Source organism: Varanus komodoensis, unplaced genomic scaffold (assembly GCF_004798865.1).
Source record: "Varanus komodoensis strain SLA01 unplaced genomic scaffold, ASM479886v1 scaffold5332, whole genome shotgun sequence".
NCBI classification, from domain to species: Eukaryota; Metazoa; Chordata; class Lepidosauria; order Squamata; family Varanidae; genus Varanus; species Varanus komodoensis.
This window is the reverse complement of record NW_025336131.1, coordinates 268-7,679: the sequence shown is the minus strand read 5'-3', so window position 1 is coordinate 7,679 and position 7,412 is coordinate 268. Positions and strand designations below refer to the sequence as shown.

The following is a 7,412-nucleotide window of genomic DNA, read 5'->3' as shown; positions in this document are numbered from 1 at the left end:
ACTGACCCCGAGCAGAAGGGAAACTGGTGGAATGGGAGAATCCCACTACCTGCAGATACAGACTGCAGAAACGACCCAATGGGATCATGCAGCCCACCAAACAGGTGGCAAGCAAAGCAGTGTGCAGGCCCTTGTCCCCAGGAGTGGTGGTGGTGCTGGCACTTCGGTCATGGCTAAAACAGTTCCAAGGAGCGTTGTCTCCATCTCCTGGACTCCCTGCAACAGAAGTAGGATACAGAGCTAACCAGTGAAGGGGTCTTTCTTTCTCAGCACCAGTGAACATTACATTAAAAGCAAGTTCTTACACTGCCTGAGGAACAGCAAGAAACTGCATGATTCGGCTCCTTAAAAGCGGACGAAAAGCAAAAACTCCTTGTGTCAGCAGAGGAACTTGTGTTTTTCGCTTGACCGCCAAGTCACTTGACTGCCTAGTACCCCCAAGACCTGCTGACCTGGGCAGACTTGCTACACAATGCCAACATGAAGCAGAGACTGAGCGTGTCCTGCAGTACCTGGAACGGCTGAATTCAGCCTAACTTCTAGTCTGTCCGTTCGCACTCGCTGAATCCCACACAGCCAACAGACTAAGTGGTGGGTGGGGACTCTCACTGAAACCTTTTTCGGAGCAACTTCTTTGTTCACTCTGCTGTGGAAAAGGAGAATTACTTCTCTGATAACAGCCAGATCTGCTTCCAAAGAAAGCCTTTATGGTGTGGTTGCTCCGCCTCAGTGACATAATTTCAGACCGTTTCAGACTCGGAAGAAGATTTAGCACCATCCTGGCAAAGCTCTGGCGAGCACCAGGAGAGCCACTGCCCCTCTCGATCGCTGAACATGGAGGGAAAGAAGTAGCTGCCAGGAAAGGGTTTCACGTGATGCTTGTTTGCTCCCCCAGGAGGGCCCCCTTGCATTTGATCCAGAGAGCCCTGAAGGAGCACAACCGCCACCTTTTCCCCCCGGCCAATGTCATTCGAAATCAAAACACTCTTGACCATTGCCAGGCGGCTGCAGTGGCCGACGTGTGCGATCCAGCCCTCCTCCCAATCTGCCACCTGAGCTGCATGGTCCAACATGGCTCACGGGAGGGCTGGCACTGGTGGCCACAAAAATGGAAGCCCGCTGGTTTGTTTCCAGTGGCTTCGAATTGCCATTGCCAACAAACTGGTTGGCAGGGTTTCAGGACTGGCTGACACTGGGACAGTCGTGGTCTCTCAGCCTAACCTCACCCTCACGATGGTTGTGAGGAGGAAATGGGGAGGAAGAGGATTATATCAGCTGACTAGAGTTCCTTGGAAGAAAAAAGGTGGAAAAGAAATACAATTAGTAGCTAAATAATAAGCCAGTTCCAGCTAACCTGGGTAGTGATTGGGCATGCTATTTTTAAAGGTTTCGATTCAGATGTTTCCCTTCCCCAATTCTGAATATTTTATTGGGTTCGGTGGGGGGTCCTGAAGCACCACTTCTCTCATTAATCTCCAATTAATGAAGCATGTTTTTGTTTAGTTGCTAAGTCATGACCAACCCTTCACGATCTCATGAACAACATTCCTCCAGGCTCTCCTGTCCTTCACCATCCCTCGGAGTCCACCCAAGCTCGCACCCACCGCCCCAGTGGCCCCATCTAGCCACCCCAACCTCCGCCGTCCCCTTCTCCTTTTGCCTTCAATCGTTCCCAGAAGTAGGCTCTTCTCCAGGGAGTCCCTCCTTCTCATTAGGTGGCCAGAATATTTGAGTTGCATCTTCAGTATCTGACTTTCTAAAGAACACCCAGATTGTCTGATTTTATTTCTTTGCAGCCCAGGGGACTCTCAGGAGTCTTCTCCAGCACCACAGTTCAGTGGCCTCAGTTCTTCAGCGGATTGACCTTATTTACATTGAACCTTATGGGGAAATTTAACTTGGCTCACAACCAATTTGGGTCACGACCAGAGTCCTGGGACAGATTAAGTTCGTGAGCCAAGGTGCCACTGTACTGCTGAAGCACAGCTTGTGGGATTTTGAGCATAACTTGAGCATAGACTGTGGGGTGCAGTCCTATGCCTCATCCCCCTCCCTGCTGCTGTGGGGCAGTACCCCTCAGGGGAACAGAGTGAACAGATAACGGGGGTCACGAGCCATGCACATCACAAATGTCATGGAGGGGCTACTTTTGGGGGACTGAAGTCCCCCATTCCTACCACATCTCATTTCCTTGAAATGAGGGGCAGTTTGCAGGGGCAGGGCCTCCGGGTGCCAGTGGAAACGGCTGGACTCAAGTGGGGAGAGCACAACATCTCCAGCTCTGGTCAGGATCCGACCATGAGCCAATCCAGTGCGTGCAAAGCGAGTCCCTTCGTCTGGGATGCCCATAGCTCCATCGATTTCAATATGCAGGGTAATCCATGGACTGTGCTGGGGGGCTGGGAGGGCAGGCTCCAAAAGCCGTGTGGCCCCATGCCGCTTCTCCAGAAACTGGAGTTTGGCACGCACCCCACCCCCAGGGAAGTCTGCTCCTCTGCCTCAAGGCAAAGGGGAGCAGACTGCTGGTGCTCACTCTCCGAAGAGGATGCACACCAGCTTTCCCCCTGAACCGGAGTGGAAAGGCCCACAGAGGCAGGGGGTGCATTGTTTGCGATGCATCACCCCCGGAGTGGAGGTTAAGAATGGTTCTGGCGAGTCGGATGGGGAGGGCCTTGGGCTAGGACGGGAGAGACAGCCAAAGGGGCCTGGGGGAAAGGGCCTCTGTGGGCCGAACAGAAGCCTCCGAGTTGAGATGGGGGAGTCCGGGGGCTGGTTTTGAGGGACACTGCAGTGACACTGAGCAGGATGGAAACCGGAAGAACGGAGAGAGCCAGCTCTCCACCATTATGGGCTGCAGGAATGACCCCAGTGGGTCCACCACAGAGGCGGCCAACGAAGCAGCGTCCCGGGCCTTATCCTGGTTTGCTTCGGCCTGCAACAATTCTGGGCATCTTGGTATCCATGCTGCACCTGTTTCCCGGAATCAGAAATAGCATGCAGATCTAATCTGTGAATGATTCGTTTTTTCTTTTATAATACCAGTGAATATCAAAATCACGGCCAGGAACTTTATCGTGCCAACAAACTTTGACCTTTTCTGAGGAGAAGTAATAATCTATTGTATGCTTCCAAAGAAGGAGAAAAGGAAACATACCTTGTGCCAGGTACTCTCTCACTCTGCCACCACTCTGACTCCTCCCCAAGAAAATTCCCGTTCTTACAGTCCTACCCAAATGTGCCAAAGTGCAGTAGACTATCGGGTGTGTTCTGGATAAGGTGTAACAGCTGAATCCATCCAGCTTCCAGACTTAGAAGTGTGTTTCTCTGCATAGGTTGAACCGGTTGCATCTCAAGCTCAGCCAACGGCACAGGTAATATTCTAAAGTTTTCCTTTAGGAGCAGGAAAGGGATGGCTGGTATTAAGACTGAGTGGATCATGGTGGCTGGGATCAAGGTGCTGAAACTTCTTTCAAAAGACAGTCCGTTGTTCATGCTGCTGTTTAGGAAGACATTCGAGGGTCCGATAATGACCAGATCTGCTTCCAGATGAGGCCTTCATGGTGCAATTTCTCTGAATCATTCATGCAATTTCAAACTGTTTCATCCTTTAAGGACTGTTGGCCACCATGTGGCAAAGCGTAGGGTTGCCTTCTCTGCAATCAATTAATCCCTCATTTAGGGTTCTGATGCAAATCGGGACCCTGCAAATACTCTCAGCTAGAGATAGCGCCAAAGATGTAGCTGCTAGGAACAGTCTTACACTGAGGTCCACCTTCCATAGGGTAAGAATATCCCTTCCAGAGTGCCCTGCAGGAGCACCACAGAATTGGTTCTCAGGCTCAGAGCAAGGTGTGAAGGGTTGATGAAGGGAACTGCTTCTGAGCATGCACAGAGTTCTTTCCCATACCTCAGAGAGCCCAGCTGCTGGGAGTGTTGGAGGGCAGGCTCTGAAGCAAACTTCACCCAGCTCCTCTCCTTGGCTTGAGACTCACCCCACCTCTACAAGTCGGCTCTCTGGCCATGTTAAGGGCAGGGGCAAGGTCCCTGGCGGGTGGGGGGTTGTATGAGGATGCGCTTGCCTCTGAGTGATACCTTGATAATCGACTTCTGCCTCCCTCCCCTTGGGTTGAATAAATTCTGTTCCCATGCAAATGCTCCACCAGGAGCATGTCAAAAATCATTCTGGCAGAGGCAAACCTCCCCCTTTGCCATGACCCCATCCACTCCGCAGCACTGCCCCCAGTTCAGACAGCCAGAATGGACTCTTCCAGTCAAAAACATCCTTCCAAAACAGGATGTGCACTCCCAAGTTGTGCAGAGCCAGTGCTGCAGCTTTTATGATCATGGCACTCACACAAAGGGTGCACAGCAGCAGGACGAGCCCCTGGAACAAGGTCCTTGGGTGGACTCCTCCTTTAGGTGGGGTTTCCAGGCTTGATTTCACAGCTGCTTGATGTACTTCTATGCTTGGCTAATGATCACTCCAAATACACAGTAACTAAAGTGGCCTACGAGAAATAATTGTTAAAGCCAAGCCAATGAGCTTCTCAATATGATAGGCAGCCAGTAAAGCTGCATGTAAACATGATGGCACGCAGACTCAGTCATCCTTCGAGTGCGCCTATAGGACCCAGTGGAACAGCATGACCAGCACCCACTTCACTAATTCCACTCGGTTTACTCCAACTGTGACTAAGTCTGGGTGCCATCATGCAATCGACAAGCAGGATAATAAAACAGTGCCTGGAGCATTTATGGAAGCCATCCAATCCAATGAGAAGCAGGAACCAGTGCAAAAAGGAGAAAGGAAAACACCAGAAGAAAACTCCAGGAGCAGTTCAGGAGAACAGAGTAATTGATCACCACATGCTCAGGCAAACAGGGCTGATTTGACTGAGTTCCCAGAGGAGGGCAAAGCATGTGCCAGGCTGATGACCCTCAAGAGGGCCGGGCACCATCTCACTGGTGGCACGAAACTCTAGTGCTTTTATGCAGTTCTGCTATACCACAATGCCAGCTAGTGGGTCTGCAATGGAACGTGCATAACAGCAGCAAAAGAAGACTCATGAGAAAGGAACCGGATCTTAATCCGACAAAGAGCAGAAGTCTCAGCCAAGTGGCACATGAAAAGCCATGTGTAGAAAGGCCGTTGATGATTAAACTGACCCACCTTGCTATTCAGTAAAATCATGTTCAAAACTGCAGTTCATCAAAGTGCAACATTTATACAAATGTTTAAATTTAAAAGCAAGAGGAATGGACTACACAATGGATTGCTAATCTTGATTTTGTTTTTCTCCTTATCACTTACAGCACCCACCCTGTAACATTTGCCTAAGTCCCTGCAATGGCATTCCATAAAGCAACCAAATCTTGGACTAAGCAACTGGACCCAAATGGAAACTGGAACCATTTACAAAATGTCACAGACCATGAAGATTTCAGACTTCTGAGCCTGGTTCAGTTGAAGAGAAAGACTTTTCCATGGCAGACCTGCCCCTTCAGAAAAACCTCCTACAAGCTGGAGGATGTGCTGTTATCAAGAGACAACATTGCAAGCCTAGGTAATGGCTAAGATGGGCCGTTTTGCCTGTTTGTGACACCCACATTGCCTCTAATTCCATAGGTCAGAGCTGAGTCGGGATTCTCACCTAGCCAAAATACCCCACCCAAGAACTAGAGGGAAGCATCGGCAGGCCTGAGGATGCACAAGGGAACAGGAGGGTTCAAGAGTACAAAATACCTTCAGAAAAGAACCTGGGGTGTAGGGGGATGCAGCATCCCCATGAGGAGCATGTACCATGGCCATCGGATGTTGACTGATTCTTGTGGGGACGGTGACTAGAAAATCAGGTGGGGTTGGGATGTGGCTGATGGGAACATGGAACTTCCCACCACAACATTCAATTGTAGGCCCAAGCGGTCCATCTTCCGCTGCCTTTGAATAGGTGTCCTCTTCCTCTACGGGCTCTTCTTTCCCTAGCACTCCTTTCTTCATCTTTATCTACAGATATCCGTGAATCAGGCCCATACACTGTTGTGGACAAGGAGACTCGGAAAGGGAAGGGTGATGTTGGTGGAAGTGCTGACATTGCATCTGCAAATCTAATGGCCTCGGCCAGGGCATCCCATGAGTGGCAAGTGAATCTGAAGAAGAAAAGCATCCCTGAACACAAGGTCTATACTCTAGAAAAGTAAGGCTGGATGAAAGCTAAGCACACTCATTCATGCTTGACTTTCAGGGGCAAATAGAGGTCCAAGAACAGGAGTTCTCTAGCATATTATTATAATTGCTAATATTTTTTTTTTTTTTATTTATATACCTCCCAATGGCCAAAGCTCCCTGGCTGGTTTACAGCAACAGATAAATCACATTATAAAATGCAGGCTATGTTAAAAGCATCATCAAAACTATATTAGAAACTTTAAAATCAGTTTTAAAAGCTACAATAATTAATATAGAGATGTGAAAATCCTACAAGAATCTGGCTCCCTTGTGTTCACCAGACCATCTTCTCATGCTTGGCCCTGGCTTAGAAAACAGGCTGAGCTGAGTTCAAGTCCACACTCTCTTGCCAATGCCAGTGGACCCTTACTTTGCCCTGAGTTATCCTTGTACAAAGCCTGCAATGCACATGTGCAGAAGAAGAACTCCCTTTCATAGCGTGTGCCGTGTGTGGGAGCCAACCCTGTAGAACCGCTTCCTGCCACTTGTTATGTAAGTAGCTTCCGACCTACGGCAACCCTATGAAGGAAGGACCTCCAAAATCCTGTGTCCAAAATGTCCTCTTGTTTTGCCAGTTTTGTTGCTCTTTTCTTTGCACCCATCGTTATAATAATTCTTTTTGTCTCTCTCTACATGAGAGTTGCCAGAAAGTTGTATTCCGGATTCTGACTGGTTTGCTTCTGCCTCTCACCTGTCCTTTGCAACTGTGAGTGTTCTTCCGTCATCTGTACAGGCCTTTTCTTTCTTGTTGCTACAGGAAGTATCTCTTTGCATTCTTCCCAAATAATGTCTCTGGTTTCAGTCCACAGAACTTCTGGCTCACGGTCAGTTAAGCTGAGCCATGCAGATCTGTTCTTTATGTGGATGTTAAATTCTTTGTAGATGTTATGTAAGTTATATGTTGGCACTATGGTTCCACTGGTAATATTTTCTAGCTTCTGTGTCAATCTCCTGTTTGTTTCTTATCCCTTTGTAAAAGTTTCCTACAGCATTTGATTCTGCTTTGTTTCCTGCTTTTGCACTCTAGTCACTAGGATTAGCAGCTTGTCTTGTTTCGTTGTATTATAAATTTCCTCTTGAATACCTGCAGAAAAATTTTTGATTTCTTTGTCTTCGGCATCTGTTATTGGAGCATAAACTCGTAATGCTGGTTATGGTGGTTATGCTGATGTTTTCCACCTCTGAT

At 48.7% G+C, this 7,412-nt stretch overlaps 1 long non-coding RNA gene across 1 annotated transcript in view; it reads left to right on the top strand.

Moving 5' to 3' along the window:
* The window catches only part of LOC123032350, an 8,401-nt gene extending 1,666 nt beyond the window's left edge, over window positions 1–6,735 (top strand). Inside the window, exons 2-3 of the long non-coding RNA XR_006416467.1 lie at window positions 5,314–5,564; window positions 6,011–6,735. This is a non-coding gene — a long non-coding RNA (uncharacterized LOC123032350). The remainder of the gene's footprint in view (window positions 1–5,313; window positions 5,565–6,010) is intronic.
* Window positions 6,736–7,412: the final 677 nt, after the last annotated feature.